Genomic DNA, 23584 nt, shown 5'->3' with positions numbered 1-23584 from the left:
TCTGTACTGCACCCCTAATGTGCAGGGAACTGTACTGCACCCCTAATGTGCGGGGAACTGTACATAGTTACATAGTTAGTACGGTCGAAAAAAGACATATGTCCATCAAGTTCAACCAGGGAATTAAGGGGTAGGGGTGTGGCGCGATATTGGGGAAGGGATGGGATTTTATATTTCTTCATAAGCATTAATGTTATTTTGTTCCAGGAATGTATCTAATCCTGTTTTAAAGCTGTTAATTGTTCCTGCTGTGACCAGTTCCTGAGGTAGACCGTTCCATAAATTCACAGTCCTCACGGTAAAGAAGGCGTGTCGCCCCTTGAGACTAAACTTTTTCTTCTCCAGACGGAGGGAGTGCCCCCTCGTCCTTTGGGGGGGTTTAACCTGGAACAGTTTTTCTCCATATTTTTTGTATGGGCCATTAATATACTTATATACGTTTATCATATCCCCCCTCAAACGTCTCTTCTCAAGACTAAACAATTGTAACTCCTTTAATCGCTCCTCATAGCTAAGATGATCCATGCCCCATATTAGTTTAGTCGCGCATCTCTGCACCCTTTCCAACTCCGCAGTGTCCCTTTTATGGACAGGTGCCCAAAACTGAACAGCATATTCCAGGTGACGCCGTACCAATGCTTTATAAAGGGGGAATATTATGTCCCTGTCCCTTGAGTCCATGCCTCTTTTGATACATGACAATATCCTGCCGGCTTTGGAAGCAGCAGCCTGACATTGCATGCTATTCTGTAGTCTGTGATCTACAAGTACACCCAGATCCTTCTCTACCAGTGACTCTGACAGTTTAATCCCCCCTAAGACATACGACGCATGCAGGTTATTAGTACCCAGATGCATAACTTTACATTTATCCACATTGAACCTCATTTGCCAAGTGGATGCCCAGACACTTAGTCTATCCAAGTCATCTTGTAACTTATGCACATCCTCTATAGACTGTACCGTGCTACAAAGCTTGGTGTCATCTGCAAAGATAGAAACAGAGCTGTTAATACCATCCTCTATATCATTGATAAATAAATTAAACAACAGCGGGCCCAGTACTGAACCTTGGGGTACACCACTAATAACCGGGGACCAATCAGAGTACGAATCATTGACCACCACTCTCTGGGTATGATCCATGAGCCAGTGTTCAATCCAGTTACAAACTAAAATTTCCAAACCCAAAGACCTTAACTTACCTGTCAGACGTCTATGAGGGACAGTATCAAATGCTTTAGCAAAATCCAGAAACACTATATCCACAGCCATTCCTCTGTCAAGGCTTCTACTCACCTCTTCATAAAAGAAAATTAGATTGGTTTGACAACTTTTATCCTTAGTAAACCCATGCTGGCTATCACTTATAATACTATTATCCCCTATGTATTCCTGTATGTAATCCCTTATAAGTCCTTCAAACAATTTACCCACAATGCACGTTAAACTTACCGGTCTATAGTTTCCTGGGGAAGACCTAGAGCCCTTTTTGAAGATTGGCACCATATTCGCCTTGCGCCAGTCCCTTGGCACAATACCAGACACCAGAGAATCTCTAAATATCATGAACAGGGGTACAGATATTACTGAACTTACCTCTCTAAGAACTCTTGGGTGCAATCCATCTGGCCCTGGAGATTTGCTTACATTTATATCACTTAATTTACCTTGTACCAACTCTACATTAAGCCAGTTCAATACATTATATGATGTGTTACCAGCACTGACCTGGCCAATGTCAGCTCCTTTTTCCATAGTGTATACAGAACTAAAGAACCCATTCAGTAGCTTCGCTTTCTCTTGATCGCCTGTGACAACCTCCCCATTATCATTATTAAGGGGTCCTACATGCTCTGTCCTTGGTTTTTTTGCATTTATATATCTAAAAAAATATTTAGGATTAGTTTTGCTTTCTTTGGCCACCTGTCTCTCGTTTTGAATTTTTGCTGTTTTATTATTACCACTGTACCTGCCCGGGCGGCCCTCTCTATTTGTTTATGAAGCCGAACTTCTATCTCTTCAGTGATATTAGGGGGTCTGTAGATTACCCCAAATATTATTTTTTCAGTATTTCCCTCCTTTTGTAATTCTACCCACAGTGATTCCACCTCCTCAAAATCATCACACACTATGGCATCGTTCACACTGACTTTCATACCACTTCTTACATACAGACAGACTCCACCACCTTTTCTGTTCATTCTATCCTTGCGAAACAATGTAAACCCCTGCAGATTGACAGCCCAGTCATGCGAGGAGTCCAGCCATGTCTCAGTGACTGCACCCCTGATGTGGGGGAACTAAAACCTAATGCGGGGGAACTGTACTGCACCTAATGTGGGGGAACTGTTGAGGGGGGTGGGGGGCTCCATCATAATGAAGTGCTCCGTCTTCCAGGCAGCCTTAATCTGGCCCTGGCGATGTTGCTATCTGTGTGAAGAGTGGGAGAAGAGGGTTGCAGTGACAATCTAACACAATGGGCAGCACACTGAACACATTTTGTAAGTGGTCAGAAACTTCTAAATAACTCATGAAAGAATAAAGTTACGTTAAAACCAAGCACATCATTGTTTTTCTTGTGAAATTCCCAATACGTTGTGTCACATGACGCTTGTCACGATTCGGCTCACAGGTAGTGGATCCTCTGTGTCAACGAGGGATTGGCGTGGACCGTGCTAGTGGACCGGTTCTAAGAGGCTACTGGTGTTCACCAGAGCCCGCCGCAAAGCGGGATGGTCTTGCTGCGGCAGTAGCAACCAGGTCGTATCCACTAGCAACGGCTCAACCTCGCTGACTGCTGAGAAGGCGTGGGACAGAAGGACTAGGCAGAGGCAAGGTCAGACGTAGCAGAAGGTCGGGGCAGGCGGCAAGGTTCGTAGTCAAGATGGATAGCAGAAGTTCAGGTAACACAGGCTTTGGACACACTAAACGCTTTCACTGGCACAAGGCAACAAGATCCGGAAAGGGAGTGCAGGGGCAGTGAGCAGATATAGTCTGGGAGCAGGTGGGAGCCAATTAAGCTAATTGGGCCAGGCACCAATCATTGGTGCACTGGCCCTATAAGTCTCAGAGAGCTGGCGCGCGCGCGCCCTAGAGAGCGGAGCCGCGCGCGCCAGCGCATGACAGCAGGGGACCGGGACGGGTAAGTGACCTGGGATGCGATTCGCGAGCGGGCGCGTCCCGCTGTGCGAATCGCATCCCCGACGGCCACGACAGTGCAGCGCTCCCGGACAGCGGGACTGACCGGGGCGCTGCAGGGAGAGAGACGCCGTGAGCGCTCCGGGGAGGAGCGGGGACCCGGAGCGCTAGGCGTAACAGTACCCCCCCCCCTTAGGTCTCCCCTTTTCTTTGTCCGGTAACTGCATCCCCTGGGATGAGGACACCGGGAAAGACTGGAGGGTTTCCTCAACGGCAGGCAGTACAGCAGGAGTGGGAATGGGGAGGGAGGGCAGAGGGCGAAGCCTGGCATGGGGCAGTGTGTCACCAGGACGGGGGCCATGAGGAGGCACTGAGGCTTGCCTGACGGGGCTGGGAGGGGGGGAGAGGCACTTCCTATGGCAGGCAGAGTCCCAGTTCTTGATCTCCCCGGTGGTCCAATCAAGGGTGGGAGAATGAAGCCGGAGCCATGGCAGACCGAGGAGGACCTCAGAGGTACAGTTGGGAAGGACGAATAACTCAATCCTTTCGTGGTGGGATCCAATACACATCAGGAGGGGTTCTGTGCGGTAACGCACTGTGCAATCCAGTCTGACTCCATTGACCGCGGAAATGTAGAGCGGCTTGACGAGACGGGTCACCGGGATGCTGAATTTATTCATAAACGACTCCAAAATAAAATTCCCAGAGGCACCAGAGTCCAAGCAGGCCACGGCTGAGAGGGAGGAGTTGGCTGAAGGAGAAATCCGCACGGGCACCGTGAGACGTGGAGAAGCAGACTTAGAACCAAGAGACGCCACACCCACGTGAGCTGGGTGCGTGCGTGCGTTTCCCAGACGTGGAGGACGGATAGGGCAATCCACCAAGAAATGCTCGGTACTGGCACAGTACAGACAGAGATTTTCTTCCCTACGGCGATTCCTCTCTTCCTGGGTCAGGCGAGACCGATCCACTTGCATGGCCTCCTCGGCGGGAGGCCCAGGCGTAGATTGCAACGGATACTGTGGGAGAGGTGCCCAGAGATCTAAGTCTTTTTCCTGGCGGAGCTCTTGGTGTCGCTCAGAAAAACGCATGTCAATGCGGGTAGCCAAATGGATGAGTTCTTGCAGGTTGGCAGGAATCTCTCGTGCGGCCAGCACATCCTTGATGCGACTGGATAGGCCTTTTTTAAAGGTCGCGCAGAGAGCCTCGTTATTCCATGATAACTCGGAAGCAAGAGTACGAAATTGGATGGCGTACTCGCCCACTGAAGAATTACCCTGGACCAGGTTCAACAGGGCAGTCTCGGCAGAAGAAGCTCGGGCTGGCTCCTCGAAGACACTCCGGACTTCAGCGAAGAAGGACTGGACTGTGGCTGTGGCAGGATCATTGCGGTCCCAGAGCGGTGTGGCCCAAGACAAGGCCTTTCCTGAAAGAAGGCTTACTACGAACGCCACCTTAGACCGTTCTGTAGGAAGTCCGACAACATCTCCATATGCAGGGAACACTGAGACAAAAATCCACGGCAGAGTTTAGAGTCCCCATCAAATTTGTCCGGCAGGGACAAGCGGAGGCTAGGAGCGGCCACTCGCTGCGGAGGAGGTGCAGGAGCTGGCGGAGGAGATGGTTGCTGCTGTAGCAGAGGCAGAAGTTGCTGTAACATGGCGGTCAACTGCGACAGCTGCTGTCCTTGTTGGGCAATCTGCTGCGATTGCTGAGCGACCACCGTGGGAAGGTCAGCGAGACTTGGCAGCGGCACCTCAGCGGGATCCATGGCCGGATCTACTGTCACGATTCGGCTCACAGGTAGTGGATCCTCTGTGTCAACGAGGGATTGGCGTGGACCGTGCTAGTGGACCGGTTCTAAGAGGCTACTGGTGTTCACCAGAGCCCGCCGCAAAGCAGGATGGTCTTGCTGCGGCAGTAGCAACCAGGTCGTATCCACTAGCAACGGCTCAACCTCGCTGACTGCTGAGAAGGCGTGGGACAGAAGGACTAGGCAGAGGCAAGGTCAGACGTAGCAGAAGGTCGGGGCAGGCGGCAAGGTTCGTAGTCAAGATGGATAGCAGAAGTTCAGGTAACACAGGCTTTGGACACACTAAACGCTTTCACTGGCACAAGGCAACAAGATCCGGCAAGGGAGTGCAGGGGCAGTGAGCAGATATAGTCTGGGAGCAGGTGGGAGCCAATTAAGCTAATTGGGCCAGGCACCAATCATTGGTGCACTGGCCCTTTAAGTCTCAGAGAGCTGGCGCGCGCGCGCCCTAGAGAGCGGAGCCGCGCGCGCCAGCGCATGACAGCAGGGGACCGGGACGGGTAAGTGACCTGGGATGCGATTCGCGAGCGGGCGCGTCCCGCTGTGCGAATCGCATCCCCGACGGCCATGACAGTGCAGCGCTCCCGGACAGCGGGACTGACCGGGGCGCTGCAGGGAGAGAGACGCCGTGAGCGCTCCGGGGAGGAGCGGGGACCCGGAGCGCTAGGCGTAACAACGCTCTTTCTATTGAAAAAACAAAAGTTGGATTCAAAATGGCCGACTTCAAAATGGCCGCCATGGTCACCACCAATCTTGAAAAGTTTCCCCCCTCACATATACTAATGTGCCACAAACAGGAAGTTAATATCACCAACCATTCCCATTTTATGAAGGTGTATCCATATAAATGGCCCACCCTGTACATTGATTATGTGTACATTTTTGGGTAAAAAAAATTCTGTCTTTCCCCTGCAGCTATAGCCTGTGTGTCTCTGTGCAAAGACAACATACAGGAAGTATAGGTGGACTAGCAGGGTTCTGTACAGTGAGGACAAGCAAGGCTCTGTGCAGTGAGGCTCTCGGCTCACACAGCAGGATGATTGACAAGCCAGGAGCCTGCACAGAGCCCTGCTTGTTCTGCCCACACTTCCTGAATGTTGTCTCCACACAAAGACACACAGGCAGTAGCGGCAGGGACTGCATTTATTTACCTAAAAATATACACTTTTTTAACCAATGTATATTACAAATATACGTATAATACAATTATCTACAGGAGAGGTTTGCTATGGGGATTTGCTCCTACTTTGAACAGTTCCTGACACGGAAAGAGGTGTCAGCAGAGAGTACTGTGGTCAGACTGTAAAGACCTACCCAAATTCCTCTGGAGCATACAGCAGCTGATAAGTACTGAAAGGATTAAGATTTTTAATAGAAGTAATTTACAAATCTGTTTAACTTTCTGGAACCAGTTGATTTGAAAAAAAAAATTCTAACAGAGTACCCCTTTAAAGGGGTATTCCAGGCAAAAACTTTTTTTTTATATGTCAACTGGCTCCGGAAAGTTAAACAGATTTGTAAATTACTTCTATTAAAAAAAAAATCTTAATCCTTCCAATAGTTATTAGCTTCTGAAGTTTTCTGTCTAACTGCTCAATGATGATGTCACTTCCTGGGAGCTGTGCATGATGGGAGAATATGGACAGCTCCCGGAACGTGAGTCATCAGAAAGCAGTTAGACAGAAAACAGCAACTCAACTTCAGAAGCTAATAACTATTGGAAGGATTAAGATTTTTTTTTATAGAAGTAATTTACAAATCTGTTTAACTTTCTGGAGCCAGTTGATATATTAAAAAAAGTTTTGGCCTGGAATACTGCTTTAATTGTTGGTCGGTCTTACTGGCTTTTTAAATTGCTGATCAATTTGAACATTGTCAATGGAACCTCATATCGTATTGTTGTCTGCTTATGTAATACAGGATATTGAGGAGGAGTAAACAGACACATAGAGAAGATTTATTATATATAATAATAAACAGGATCACAGTGATAGAGAAGAATAAATAAAGAATTACTGCTTCCATTTTTGTGAACTTTTTATTTAAGAAAATATTTTATTAGGGAGGACAGAAACCAAGTAGCTCATACAATCAATATTAACCAATTGTTTTTCATTTTCTTGTTTTAGTATATCAATAAACATGTGAATTTATATAAAAGTAGGTAGTCTAGATAAACCAGTTCTCTATTTCGTATCACTTTTCACAAATGTAGTTATGTGGATGCTCCTTGTTAAAAAAAAAAATAAAATAAACTGGTCTAGAACCTTTAATAAAATGAAACAAGAAAATTTCAGGTAACATTCTTTTGTTTTCTTGAAAATGTTGTAGGTAGAGTCTAGGAAGCTGTGCATTTTCAGAATCAATTTTTTTTAAATCAACTGGTGCCAGAAAGTTAAACAAACTTGTAAATTACTTCTATTAAAAAATCTTAATCCTTCCAGTACTTATTAGCTGCTGAATACTACAGAGGAAATTATTTTTCTTTCAGTGCTCTCTGCTGACATCATGACCACAGTTCTCAGTCTGCTGACATCTCTGTCCATTTTATGAACTGTCCAGAGCAGCATATGTTTTTTATGGAGATTTTCTCCTACTCTGCACAGTTCTTAAAATGGACAGAGATGTCAGCAGAGAGCACTGTGGTCATGATGTCAGCAGAGAGCTCTGTGTTCCAAAAAGAAATGAATTTCCTCTGTAGTATTCAGCAGCTAATAAGTACTGGAAGGATTAAGCTTGAGGTCAGCAGAGGTCAGCAGAGAGCACTGTGCATTTCCTCTGATGTCATGACATCAGAGGAAATGCATTTCTTTTTTAGATATCTTTTTAGTATACAGCCCCCAAAAAGTACTGGAAGGATTAAGATTTTTTAATAGAAGTAATTTACAAATCTGTTTAACATTCTGGCACCAGTTGATTAAAACTGGTACCCCTTTAATATTCTGACATAGGAATGTGACCCAAAGATCCAACAGAAGACACCATTTGAATGGGATTTGAAGCCAACTGTCTACATCTTGTGACAATTCTTAGAAGGTTAATTCACACGTAATAAATCAAAATGTTGTAATGATATCACTTGTGTGCACAAAATCATTTCTACTGGTGAACCTAAGGTGCCCCAGTCTTGCAGTGCTCGTAACTCATTGTCTGACTTGGACAGATCTGTTTCAGTCTTTTGGACATTATCAGTACAGAGCAGATGCCATGGATATAGCCTTACTGGAAAAGAACACAGATAGAATCAGCAAAGAGATTGAGAGATATGAGGCAATGCTGTATTGATGTCTAAGAGGCTGAAAGCGATGAGTCCTCAAGTGATCACTGGTTACTTGATAAATATGTTATGTGCTAAAAAAAAATAGAGTACAACATTGGTTAACAGGTAACTTTACAAATATATCACCTTTTAGTTTGGCTGTTTATTATTATTTTTTTTTTTTACAAAAAAAAAGCTGCATTCATCGTCATTATTATTGCTATTATGATTTTTTTCTATTTAAGAAGACAGTTTTTAAACAAACAACAAAAAACGTGGTCTCAAATGGCTGGAGGTGCTCAACCCCAAATGTGGTTGTGCATTTATAGTGGGGGAGCAGATCCTGCCCTTGTAGTCCTCCATTGTATGCATTTTTATGCTGGGGATCACCCTTAGCAACGGACTACAAGGGCACGATCTGCTCCCCCAGTATAAATGCACAACCGCATTTGGGGTTGAGCACCTCCAGCCATTTGAGACCACGTTTTTTGTTGTTTGTTTAAATTTTATACTTGGAGGTATGTAAACACCAAAATTAATGCGCCTTGAATTTCTTCAAGGCAGCATTAAGGTAGCACCTGTGAGGCCATGCACCCATATTAGCCAACTCAGGTGGGGCTTGCAGCTTGCCTCCTTCCTCCCATTGTATGTGCGCTCAGTCACGCTGGAGGGTATCTGGGAGGAGGTTGTAAGTCGAACGAATGCTGCCGTAATTGCCCACTGGCCCCTGTTTTGCTTATTACGCACAGGTAGGATTAGTGTAGGTCCCGCGCCATTTTGAGAAAGCTTGGCGTTGGTGTGCGGGCTCTGGTGTGTCCTTCATATAAGGATACACTGGCGAATGTCTCAATTTTAACATCAGTGTTGAGGGATAGCCAATGTCATTGTATACATCTACCACAGTAGTGCACCCGTATTCCTGTATTGTATTAAGAAGACAGTGTTTCCAGAAGTCTCAATACCTTACTGTTTATACTGTCTAACGAGATTCAGTATTCCAGTGAGGCTTCTGATTATATGAAACACAAAAGAGTAATAACACAAGAGAACCAAATAATAAACAGTAATATTAGTCAGAATAATACCTTAGATTTGATTTGAATTCAAATTAACATGTTTTTCATAATTGTTGGTTCTATTCTAATAAAAAATGTAAATAAGCTTAAAAATAATTTAAAAAATATCAAATAAATCAGAACTAATGTTGAACTGTATTTCATGCCTTGCCTGTGTCAAAATTCACATAATTTACAACAACATTGAAAAGAAAAAAAAATTGTCAAAATCCCTGTCTTGATCTGTAAAGATGATTTTTTTTCTCTCAAAATTATTATTGCAATTATTGGTATTACGATTACTAACAGTAGTAGTATTTTTGAGAAGAGAAAAAATCAATGTCTATAAAGTGCTGTTCGGATGATCAAGTGTTATATTATAGTGCCATCATCCTTAGAATGCCAAATTATATCCAATGTGGAAATGCTCAAGATTTATTTTTTAATAAATATATTTAATGTCCCATAAATTAAGAATGCATTTAATTTGGCACTATTTTACTTTACTGATGAAAATCAGTCTGTGGCTCTACATAAAATTCTTTACATTTTTCTTAACTTTGAAGTATAATATTATAATCATTTTCTTAAACTTTGGAGTGAATAGTAAGGACTGCAATGCTCTTGGAAAGCTTTCAGGCTTTTCCTTTTTTTCACATTTTAATATGTTGCATCCTTGTGCTAAAATAAATAAATACACAGTTTTCCCACATTATTCTGCACATAATAGCCAAAAAAGGAAATAGAATTTTAGTTATTATTGCAAATTTATTAAAAATGAAGACCTAAAGTTTTGCATGGACAGAAGTATTCAGACTCTTTGTTAAGACACTTGACATTAAGCTACAGAGAACACCCATTTCTCTTGATCATCTTTGAGAAGTTTCCACACTATGATCAGGGTCAACTGTGGTAAATTCAGTTGACTGGACAAGATTTGGAAAGATAAATCCCTGTCTATATAAGGTATAACAGCTTACAGTGCATTACAGAGCAAAAACCAATCTATTATGAGGAAATAATTGCCTGTAGAGCTCAGAGACAGGATTATGTGGCCAGGATTAAGTTCCCAAAAACACAGTGACCTCCATAATTGTTAAATTGAATACGTTTGGAGCAGCTGGGACTCTTCCTAGAGCTGACCGCCCCAGCAAACTAAGTAACTAGGAAGAAGGGCCTTGGTAAGAGATGTGCCTAAAAACTCAATGGTCACTCTATCTAAGCTCTAAAGATCCTCGGTGCGGACAAACTTCCAGAAGGTCAACCACTCCAATAATATGGATTTTATGGCAGTGTGAACTGAAATAAGCTTTTACTCAGTAAAGAACACGTGAAATCCTGCCTGGCGTTTGCAAAAAAGCACTTAGACTGTCAGAAAATGTCTGCTCTAATAAAACCAAGATTTATCTTTTTGGCCTCAATTCAAAGCATTATGTCTGGAAGAAAGCAGTTGTTTATTTTCTTCACCTGTCCAATGCCATCCTAACAGTAAAGCATGGTGGTGGCACACTTCTGGGGCAAGAACTTGCACTACAGGAATTTTGGTACTTCATTACTTCATATATTAGACATCAGGACTATTTACTCGTGAGCGGTGCATAGTGCCAAATAAATATTTCCAATATTTCCATAAGTACATAAAAATTTAAACATTCTTATTTCATAGGACATTTTTTTTCTAGGAAACGGGCTACAACAGCATCAACAGCTATTGAATTTTTGTGCCACACTTTAATTTACTTAAAATTATTGTAACATAGTATAAGTTATTGCAATAAAATTACCAGGTGAACAATTGTCTTTTTTAACTCTCACAAAACATTTTCACTTGGGATTATCAATTGTTTCTTTCCCCACCCTCAGTGATACCCTCAGCCAAAAGGGATGACTAAAACTTTATGATGGTGACTGCTGAGATTACTATAATGCTATAGATACATTTGTTTGTATATGTTTTCAACAACAGCGTTTATAACCATTAACATGGTTAAATGAATCTATAACATGTGTATGTTCATGTTTTAGAGTGTATATCATACAATTTTTAAGAATGATTTCTTACTAAGAATGCACGAGTTGACCACAAGGGCCCTGTGGTATGCCAGTCGCAATATTACTGAACTTTTTTGTTTTGAATATAGTTTTATAAAAGGTCTGTACGTTCATCGACATATAGTTCTTTTTTTTTCCTTTTCAGTAACAATAGTTATACGTTCTTTATAAAATTACATTTTCACTTTCTTTACATAGGGTATTACAAAAGTTTTTTTTTACCCCCACCCCCCACCTATACATTTCTCCAATCCAGTTCCAGTGCCCTGTCTGACCCAAATCATCCACATACTCTTATTACCAATTTAAATAATACCTCTGCTCTCCTCCCCTTCCCATGTCATATCCCTAACTAAATCACCATATAATTATACAAACAAACAGAACAGAGTAAAACAATAAATTAAGCTCCTCCCCCTCCCACCCAACCCCCCATTTCAATTTACAATCTGGGCCCCCCCCCCACATCATTCCTTTTTCTTCCTCTCATATTTTAATTTTTTTTATTCACTCTTTCTCTCTCCTATTCGTCATTCATCTTTACAGCTCCTTTTTTTTTTCACTTTTTTTTTTTTTAGCCTTCTCCCCTTGCCAGCGAGGAGTGCTGTGCCTTCATGCCCCACTCCTACCTGACTATCTGTGCTCCACTGCTGATGCATTTATTATACACCCTCCAAGATCAACAATTTCGAGGAGTATATTTAACCATCTAATATACGCCCGCTTTTTTTTTTTTTTTTTTAAATAAGGAGACTCATCTCTCATTCATCCATTTATTCCAGTGATAGGGCCCTCAATCACTCAATTTCCATTCCATCATGGGGGAAGGGGAGCCAAGAGAAAGAGGGAAGGGGAGAGACAGCAAGGAAGAAGATATATAAAAAAAATGGGAAACAAAAAAAAAACGAAAGAAAAAAATTAATAGTACCCCCTCCCCATCTGTGTTATTTCTGATTGTGATCGGACAGAGCACCTTCCCTTGTAGATATACACTCCAACACTCCCCCCCCCCCCATACCACCCCATCCACCTCATGGCAGAGGGGGAAAAATTAATTACTTTTTATCTAAGACTCTCCACCAAACACAATCTCTCTCCCCGTCATACCTTTAATCCACTTATCCCAAATTGCATGGAATTTTGACAGACATCCAGCCTTAGATGCCCAACAAAACTCAAAATTTATCATCTTGCATACTGAAGCATCAAATTCATCAATACTTGGAGCTTCTTTAGACATCCAGTTTCTTGCCACCACGAATTGCACTTTTTCTCATAGAATCTTATCCATCCTTCTTCCTTCCGTTCTTCCTCCCCCTAATAACCAAGCCATCAATCCATCTCCCTCCTCCATCTCAACCTTCCCTCCGTCATCCTTATCATTTTCAACCAGAATTCCTTAATCACAGGACCCTCATAATACATATGGAAAAACCCCTTTCCTTACCTCTCACATCTTGGGCACTTATATATTTTTTTATTTATCTATTTTTCTCAAAAGCTGTGGCGTATAATATAACCTATTGTGTTATATCATGTGAACTATTTTTAATGATGTTCAGGTTCTCTTCCCAGATCACCCTCCATTCCTTCTCTGTTACTTGTCCTATATCCTTTTCCCACTTCTTTATACTAAAGTGCCTGACTCCCTGATTTTTAACATCCACCATTATTTTATATATCTTAGAAATTGTTTTTTAATTCGTGCCTTCCCTTAAAACCTTCATTATTAAAACCTTAATTTTTTCACTGCCTCCCTTAACTCTGCATATCTAAATAATGACATCATACTATTAGGAATTTTATATTGTGCACTCAGCTCCTCAAATGATCTGATTTTCCCTTCAAAAAATTGCGCAATATATTTTTGGTTATATTAATCCCAAAATCTCAATTCCTGTCCCTCAAACTCCTTGAATTTCGTGTTTTTAAATAATCTCGGGCAATCTAAAGAACCTTCCGCCTTCATTACTTTTTTCATTCGTGCCCATACCTTATCCACCATCACCGCTATTGGTTCCTTTTTACCCAGTCTGGATTCCAAAAATTCTCACAAATACTCACACGCCTCCTTTTCTTCCTTTACCATATTGGCGAAGGAATCTGTTTCCTTCCATTTCTTTACATACCTCAACTGCGCCGCAATATAATATAATCTGAAATGTGGAACCGCTAGTCCTCCATTGTTCATTTCCCTACATAAGTGTCCTAATTCCATTCTTGGATTTTTCCCTTTCCAAACCAATTCCCTTTCCATAGCTTAAATTTCCTTAAATATTTGTTCTCCTAGCCATACCTGGCTATTGGTCAACACAAACAAAATCTGGGGCAGGATTATCATCTTTAATAAGCTGATCATATCAGCCATACTAAGTGGTATCAAGAATTTTTATTTTTGCCTTTATCTTTTTCAGAGTGGGCCAGAGATTTAATTCCGGATATTTTGAAACTTGCCTTCCAACATTTATACCCAAATACTTAAACATTTCTCCTTCTCCTACTATCTTGATTCTCCCGTGGGATATTTGTTTATCTAGTAACATCAATACAGTTTTGTTCCAGTTTATATTCAATCCCGATTTGTTCCCAAATTTCTCTATTTCCTCTATAATCCCCTCTAATGCCTGTTGCGTATTCCGTATATACAGCAAAATATCATCTGCAAAAAATGATATTCTGTCCTCTGTCCCCTGACATCCAAACCCCTCCACCTCCTTCATATTTTTAATTCTTGTTGCCAATGGTTCAATATATAGGGCAAAGATATGGGGGGACAGAGGACAGAGTATCACCTAACAGATATCTTAAAGAGACAGATATCTTAAAGAGAGGACAAAGGGGCTAGTATTCCTCTCATTAAGATATCTTTAAATAATTTCACCAATCTAGGGACAAGAATACTTGCATACTTTTGATACAGCTCGAATGGTATCCCATCCGGGCCTGGAGCTTTTGATCTGGGTGCTTCTTTTACCACCTTCCACACTTCACTTTCTATAATCTCACTTTCCAACATCTCAACAGCTTCCTTTGTGAATTTTGGTAGTTCACATTCATCCACATATTTTTGTATATCTTCTTGTTCTACTTTTATTTGTGAGGTATATATAGCTCTTCATAGAATTCTAGAAATATTTTTGTGATTTCTTCCTGTTCTCTTACAATCTGTCCCCCTCTATCCTTGATGGCTGATGTTGGTGTTTTTCCTTTTCCTTCTTCCATAAACTTGGCCAGCCATCTTCATGGCTTCCCTCCTTCTGCTCTGACTGGAACTGTATTTTCTTTGCTCTCGCTGTTAATTGTTTTTTTTTATAAGAAAGTGCTGTTCTGCCTCCTCTACTTCCTTTCTCATCTCTTCTTCCTCTATCTTTGATTTTTTTCTTCATCCTTACAACTTTCTCCTTACAGATACTTCGCAATACCGCCTTAAAAGAATCCCAAACCATCCCCTCTGAAGCTGTTCCATCATTAATCTCAAAGTATGCTTTTATTTTATCCCCTACCTCACTATCCTCCCCCCATATTCCTATCCAAAATGGATCTATTCTCGTACTTATCTGGCATATGGAGCATTAGCGGTGTAGAATATACTCCGAGGTTCATATTTTATACCCTCTATCCATGGCGTGATTTCCTTATCTCCAATTATCATATCTATATGGGACAATGTTTTCTTAGATTTATTATAACATGAATATATTCTCTCTCTCCAATAATGCACCCATCCTAGTTCCTCCACCATTCTTTTCAATCCTGTTATTCTATAGTACCTGAATGAGGGTATTAGTCTTGAATGTAAGGGGGCTGGCGGATAGGGTGAGACAGACGGTGGTCTATAAAGTAATTGATAAACATCTACCAGGTATTATTTGTCTATTAGACACACTAAATAAAAGGTAAAATACAGATTTTGCAGAGGAAGTGGATTGCAAAGCTATTTCACTCCACACATACTTGTTATTCTAGAGGGGTAAGTGTGTTAATTCACAAAGGGCTGAAGGTAGAAGTGTTAAATTCAAAAATAGACAAAGAAGGGAGATACGTATTTCTGGTATCAAATTGGTAGGGAACAATGCTGCTGTTTGCTTTCGGCTATGTACCACCCCATCTTCTCATCAAGAGTATTCAAGGAATTATGTCGGTTTGCCAATGATAAAGGAGGTATCCCAATTATGGTGATGGGAGATATTAATGCAGTAATGGATGAAGGAAAAGATAGATTAACCCCTTAAGGACTGTTCAGTTTTTGCACTTTCGTTTTTTCCTCCTTACCTTAAAAATCATAACCCTTTCAATTGTCCACCTAAAAATCCATATTATGGCTTATTTTTTGCGTCGCCAATTCTACTTTGCAGTGACATTAGTCATTTTACCTAAAAATGAACGGCGAAACGGAAAAAAAATCATTTTGTAATTTTTGTGGGCTTCCGTTTCTACGCAGTGCATATTTCGGTAAAAATGACACCTTATCATTATTCTGTAGGTCCATACGGTTAAAATGATACCCTTCTTATACAGGTTTGATTTTGTCGCACTTCTGGAAAAAATCATAACTACATGCAGGAAAATTTATATGTTTAAAAATGTCATTTTCTGACCCCTATAACTTTTTATTTTTCCACATACAGGGCAGTATGAGAACTTACTGTTTGCGCCGTGATTTGAAGTTTTTATCGGTCTGATTTTAGTTTTGATCAGACTTTTTGATCACTTTTAATTCATTTTTTAATAGTATAAAAAGTGACCAAAAATGCACTTTTTTTTACTTTGGAATTTTTTTGCGCGTACGCCATTGACCGTGCTGTTTAATTAATGATATGTTTTTATAGTTCGGACATTTACACACGCGGCGATACCACATATGTTTATTTATTTATTTTTTTAAACTGTTTTATTTTTTTATGGGAAAAGGGGGGTGAAATGACCTTTATTAACACTTTTTAAATTATTTTTTTTTTTGCAGTGTTATAGGTCAGGGACCTATAACACTGCACACACTGATCTTTTACACAGATCACAGGCATGTATTAACACGCCTGTGATCAGTGTTATCGGCGCTTGACTGCTCCTGCCTGGATCTCAGGCACGGAGCAGTCATTCACCGATCGGACACCGAGGAGGCAGGTAAGGGCCCTCCCGGTGTCCTGCAAGCTGTTCGGGATGCCGCGATTTCACCGCGGCGGTCCCGAACAGCCCGAACAGCCCAAGCAGCCGGGTCACTTTCACTTTCACTTTAGAAGCGGCGGTCAGCTTTGACCGCTGCTTCTAAAGGGTTAATACTGCACATCGCCGCGATCGGCGATGTGTGGTATTAGCCGCAGGTCCCAGCCGTTGATGAGCGCCGGGACCGACGCGATATGATGCGGGATCGCGGCGCGAACCCACTTCATATCGCGGGAGCCGGCGCAGGACGTAAATATACGTCCTGCGTCGTTAAGGGGTTAAGGATAGGGAGACAAAATTTGAGTGGTGGAATAACAGGATTGAAAAGAATAGTGGAGGAACTAGGATGGGTGGATTATTAGAGAGAGAGAAACCCAGAATCGAGAGTATATTCCTGTTATAATAAATCCAAGAAAACATTGTCCCGTATAGATATGATAATTGGAGATAAGGAAATCACACCATGGGTAGAGGGTATACAATATGAACCTCGTACTATATCCGATCATACACCGCTAATGCTCTAAATGGTAAACAGAAAAATACACCAGATAAATACGAGAATAGATCCATTTTGGACAGAAATATGGGGGGAGGATAGTGAGGTAGGGGATAAAATAAAAGCATACTTTGAGATTAATGATGGAAAAGTTTCAGAGGGGGTGGTTTGGGATGCTTTAAAGGTGGTATTGCGAGGTATCTGTAAGGAGAAAAGATAAAAGATAGAGGAAGAAGAGATGAGAACGGAAGTAGAGGAGGCAGGGACCCGTGGCTAATAGCGCGCGGCATTGATCGCGGTGCCGCGCGCTATTAACCCTTTAGACTCGGCGTTCAAAGTTGAGCGCCGCGTCTAAAGTGAAAGTGAAACCATGCCAGTTGGCTCAGGGAGCTGTTCGGGATTGCTGCAGCGAAATCGCGGCATCCCAAACAGCTTACATGACAGCTAGAGGATCCCTACCTGCCTCCTCGCTGTCCGATCGCCGAATGACTGCTCAGTGCCTGAGATCCAGGCATGAGCAGTCAAGCGGCAGAATTATCGATCAGTGGTTTCTTATGAGAAACCACTGATCAATGTAAAAGATCAGTGTGTGCAGTGTTATAGCCCCCTATGGGAGCTATAACATTGCAAAAAAAAAAAAAGTGAAAAAAAAGTGAATAAAGATCATTTAACACCTCCCCTAATAAAAGTTTGAATCACCCCCCTTTTCCCATTAAAAAAACTGTGTAAATAAAAATAAACATATGTGGTATCGCCGTGTGCGAAAATGTCCGAATTATAAAAATATATCGTTAATTAAACCGCACGGTCAATGGCGTACGTGCAAAAAAAATTCAATCGATCAAGTCCTATCAATGCAAAATGGTACCGCTAAAAACTTCCGATCATGGCGCAAAAAATGAGTCCACATATTGTCCCATATGCGGAAAAATAAAAAAGTTATAGGGGTCAGAATATGACAATTTTAATCGTATGGACCTACATAATAAAGATAAGGTTTCATTTTTACCGAATAATGTACTGTGTAGAAACCGAAGCCCCCAAAATGTACAAAATGGCGTTTTTTTATCAATTTTGTCTCACAATGATTTTTTTTCTGTTTCGCCGTAGATTTTTGGGTAAAATGACTGACGTCATTACAAAGTAGAATTGGTGATGCAAAAAATAAGCCATCATATGGATTTTTAGGTGCAAAATTGAAAGAGTTATGATTTTTTAAAAGTAAGGAGGAAAAAATGAAAATGCAAAAATGGAAAAACCCCGGGTCCTTAAAGGGGTACTCCGGTGAAATATTAATGGCTGCTTTTACAATAATGGGTCCAGCAGTAAGGACCAAAATAATAATGTGAACAAAACTCCCAAAGAAATTAGTGAAAAGACAGATCTTGCACTAGTAATAAGGCAAGAAAGGGGAGAAACTAAAACTTAGCTTTTACTGATTATAGATAAAAAATCAAATAACAAAACCAAGTGTAACCAAGTGTGTAGACCAAAGTCTAAAAATGGCCGAATATATTCAAAAGAAGGCTATAGCAGTCCTTCCATGGATATAATTAGTGAACAATGGTTATCCGGGAGCTAAAAATCCAGCCTCACCATGGATAACTCTACAGAATAGTATCAAGAATTATACACCTCAACATAAGGATGCCCAACGCGTTTCTGTCACAATATAGTGACGTCATCAGGGGTAAAGCTTATGTAGTGGCCGAACTAGTGTGGTGCTATAATGCAGAAAAGCCACACACTTATGTTCAGTCCAAGAACTTGGTGTTACATGTGAAAATTCCTACTCAATCATAGTATATCCAGGGGGGATGGCAGCCCATGATATCAGGCATGCCTTTTTAAATCTTAATGAAAAAACCCAGCCAGATGGATATATGATTCAGCCGCGAGACCACAGGAACCTATAGAGGAGAAGAAGAAAGATACACATATTGTATATACACTTCATAGTACTCGTTCCTGCAAAAGAAAATTCTCCCCATATTTTATGCATTTACTCACAGCCTTCCATGGGCATGTCAGATTACCTAAAAGGAAAAAATGCAAAAAAATCCCATTCAGCCAATTGATCCTACTATAGGGGAGGCAAGGCTAGGGATAGGGGTGAAAACCGCTCAGCGGGGTACTCACGGTCTCTATTTTTCGGCACATATGCGGTGCAGCGCGTACCTGCATTAGCAGGGAGCCGGACTGTTCGGCTTCAGAGCGCTGTCAACTCGTGTCAGCGGCGTCTGACGTAATATCCACTTCCATTGCTGTGCCGCGTCAGAGCGGTCACACCCCCGTCTGACGTCAGTAGGGAGGGGCGTGGCCCTGTGCTCCGAGCCGCACTCGGTCCAGCAAAAGAAGATACAAAGTAAATCAGTGATTTCTGGCACTCAGTACATAGAGTCCCGTCACTCGAAAACACCCATAGCATATCTAATTGTATCAAAACACCGAACCCACAGTCACAACCATAGTGGTAAGTGGATAGGGTGTTAGATAAATTGTATATATGATGATTTATACAAGTTGGAAAAAATATTAATAATAGTAATTAGGTAGCAAAAAGGAAAAAGTTATTCAGTGGGCCCAATGGAAGTATTAATATAAGGATAGAAAGAGGTGGTTAGAATCGCAACGTATCCCTACACTAAATGGGACACTTAGCCACTGATTATCGTGGCGAATAATAACCCGAAGATGTTGTCCTGATTGTATCCTTAAAATATCTCCATCAGTGATAGTCTTTTGCCCAAGGGAGATATTCTATTAGTCAGTAAATGAGAAATATGATAGTTCTCAGTAGGGCACACTCAGAAGAGAGGGGACAAATAATTAAATCTGGAGGAGACACTGATAAAGGGCTATAGGGATGACTCCCTATATGTATTGAGGTGAGGGGTGGTGAAGAGGGAGTCCCTAAGGGGAAGATGAGTGTGGAGATAGCGGGGCCTAGGGACCTATACGACCCTATTCTAGCTCTTAGCCCTACTCCTAGGCGGAATGGTCAGCCCTAAAAAGGGCGGTCCCGCTCACGAACCTCCTGGGCCTACAGATGCCCTAACTAGGGATGGTGACACTACCTCAGGAGGTCCGCTACAACCTCCACTATCTACCTAACCGTCACCAGAATAAGGCCAGGTTATAAGAAGCAAGCAAAATTTAGTTGCTCATTGAGGCCAGAGGGGGATACCGTGTTCAACTGATGGATCCAACGGCTCTCCCTCTGCAACAATAGCCGATCAGTGTCCCCTCCTCTAGGTGAAGGAATTACCTTATCAATTCCAATAAATTTCAAATTCTTGGTATTACCTGCATGAACCATATTGACATGTCTTGATAGTGGAGTATCTCGATTGTGTCTGATGTCACCAAGATGTTCAAGAATGCGCTTCTTCAGTTCTCTCTTTGTTTTGCCTATATAGGTTAGGTCGCATTCACATGTGGCCATGTAGATGATAAATTTAGAATTACAATTAATGAAATGACGAACTTTCATCCATTTGGAGGTTATAGGGTTGTAAAACTGATTACTTTTTTGTAGATGTGGGCAGGCTTTGCATCTTCCACAAGGGAAGTTACCAAGAATTTGTGACATATTCCCCAACCAGGTCTGCTGTGTTCTCCTTGAGGGACCCAGATGGCTTTGCATTAATAAATCACCTAGATTACGTCCTCTTCTAAATGTGATGAGTGGTCTGTCAGAGATGGTTATTCCAATGTCTTGGTCCATTTTGAGGATAGGCCAATACTTATCAAGTATCCCTCTGATCTGGTCTGTACACTGATCATAAGTAGCTATAATTCTAGTACAGTCTGGTCCAATTTCTCGGGGTTTTGGGATAAGAAGGGATTCCCTCGGTGTGTCAAGAGCTTGTTTGTATGCATGGCTGAGTACATGATTGGGGTATCCCCTCTCTCTGAAGCGTGCCCTTAAGTCCCTGGCCTCATTTACAAATTCATCTCGCCTTGAGCAATTCCTCCTGAGGCGGAGGTACTGCCCCCTCGGGATCCCCTTTTTAAGGGGGCCCGGGTGGCAGCTTTCCCACCTCAGGAGACTATTGGTGGAAGTGGGCTTACGATGTATTGATGTAACTAAAGTACCGTCCGTTTCTTTTCGAATCAAAATGTCCAAGAAGGCCAGTTGATTCGATCCAATCTCGTAAGTGAAATGCAATCCGATATTGTTGGAATTGAGAGATGTCACAAATGCCTCAAAGGTTACTTTGGTACCTTGCCAAAGTATGAAGATATCGTCGATGAATCTGGCCCAAAGAAGGGCCATCTCACCGAACTCTTCACGTGGAGTGGCAAAAACTATGGTGGCCTCCCACCAGCCCAGGAGGAGATTGGCATATGTGGGGGCACAAGGGCTCCCCATTGCCGTCCCCCTGAGCTGGTGGAAGATCTTGCCATTGAAAAGAAAATAATTCCTTGTGAGTATAAATTCCAAAAGTTTAAGAATCAGCCGATTATGTGCCACCATATGGGTACCCCGAAAAGACAAAAAATACTCTACTGCCTGTAGACCTACATGATGAGGGATAGATGAGTACAGTGCTTCAACGTCTATACTCGTCATTGTTGTAGTGTCATCTATTGTGATACCCTCAATTTTTTGTAGTAGATCCATGGAGTCTCTGGTATAGGAGGGGAGTGCTAGTACAAATTCCCGTAAGATTTTAGCCACATATATACCTAGGTTTTGTCCCAGACTGCCTATCCCAGATACTATAGGGCGTCCCTTCAGGGGAGTGGTACCTTTGTGGATTTTCGGCAAGGCATAAAATGTCGCCAAAACCGGTGTCTTAGGAATTAGAAATTCAACCTCACCCTCACCTAGAAGTTTGTCATTTTTTGCCTGTATAATCAACTGCACAAGTTCCTGTTTGTATTGATTAGTCGGGTCACTAGGGAGAATCTCATACGTGGTTTTATCATCCAATAATTGACGGCACATTGATATATAATGTTGGCGATCCATCAGTACTATGTTCCCCCCCTTATCAGCACATTTAATAATAAGCTCCTCATTAGACTGTAGTTGCTTAATAGCTGTTCTTTCAACCCTAGACATATTGTGCCTCAGTGTGGAAGAAGGAAGGGGATCATTTTTTAGATGTCTTAGCTCCTGAAGTGTCAGCTCAAGAAATACATCTATACAAGATGTGTCTGATACTGGTGGAAATAGTTTACTTTTTGGTTTGAGAGAAGTGAAAGGACCCTCATTCCGAGGACGTTCATTGTCATCAAGAAGAGAAGTAAGGTCTCTAATCACAGGTAATTCGCCTATTCCAATACCTAACTCAAGGCCTTCCCTCCTATCTTTTTGTTTGAAAAATTTTTGCCATTTTAATTTCCTGACAAATAGATGTAGATCCTTTGTCCAAACAAATTCATCAAATGGAGTAGTTGGAACATAGGAGAGACCTCGACTTAGTACCTTCAACTGAGTATCACTAAGTATCACTTTGGATAAATTAACGACCTCAAGGGAGCCACCTCTCTCATTACATCCTATTTGTGTCGTGTCTCTTTTGGTCGCAACGGATAGGGCTCCCTGTTCCCTAAAAAAGGGGAAGAAGAAGAAGAGGGTGGCACAGAGGAGGTATTTGGAGCCCATTCCGTGTTGTTATATTGACCCCTACTGGTGTCACCTCGGTTTCTACCTGCTCCCCTATTTCTCCTACCTCTGTAGTTACCTCGACCTTTTCCTCTACCTCCTCTAGTTGGGGGTCTGTCACTTTCACCTGCCTCAGTGTCCGAGGAAGAAATCTCGGTTTTTCTGGAATTTATACTCACAAGGAATTATTTTCTTTTCAATGGCAAGATCTTCCACCAGCTCAGGGGGACGGCAATGGGGAGCCCTTGTGCCCCCACATATGCCAATCTCCTCCTGGGCTGGTGGGAGGCCACCATAGTTTTTGCCACTCCACGTGAAGAGTTCGGTGAGATGGCCCTTCTTTGGGCCAGATTCATCGACGATATCTTCATACTTTGGCAAGGTACCAAAGTAACCTTTGGGGCATTTGTGACATCTCTCAATTCCAACAATATCGGATTGCATTTCACTTACGAGATTGGATCGAATCAACTGGCCTTCTTGGACATTTTGATTCGAAAAGAAACGGACGGTACTTTAGTTACATCAATACATCGTAAGCCCACTTCCACCAATAGTCTCCTGAGGTGGGAAAGCTGCCACCCGGGCCCCCTTAAAAAGGGGATCCCGAGGGGGCAGTACCTCCGCCTCAGGAGGAATTGCTCAAGGCGAGATGAATTTGTAAATGAGGCCAGGGACTTAAGGGCACGCTTCAGAGAGAGGGGATACCCCAATCATGTACTCAGCCATGCATACAAACAAGCTCTTGACACACCGAGGGAATCCCTTCTTATCCAAAAACCCCGAGAAATTGGACCAGACTGTACTAGAATTATAGCTACTTATGATCAGTGTACAGACCAGATCAGAGGGATACTTGATAAGTATTGGCCTATCCTCAAAATGGACCAAGACATTGGAATAACCATCTCTGACAGACCACTCATCACATTTAGAAGAGGACGTAATCTAGGTGATTTATTAATGCAAAGCCATCTGGGTCCCT

This window comes from Hyla sarda, chromosome 5, assembly GCF_029499605.1.
Source record: "Hyla sarda isolate aHylSar1 chromosome 5, aHylSar1.hap1, whole genome shotgun sequence".
Lineage (NCBI taxonomy): Eukaryota > Metazoa > Chordata > Amphibia > Anura > Hylidae > Hyla > Hyla sarda.
The sequence above is the reverse complement of the archived record's forward strand: the minus strand, read 5'-3'. Positions refer to the sequence as shown.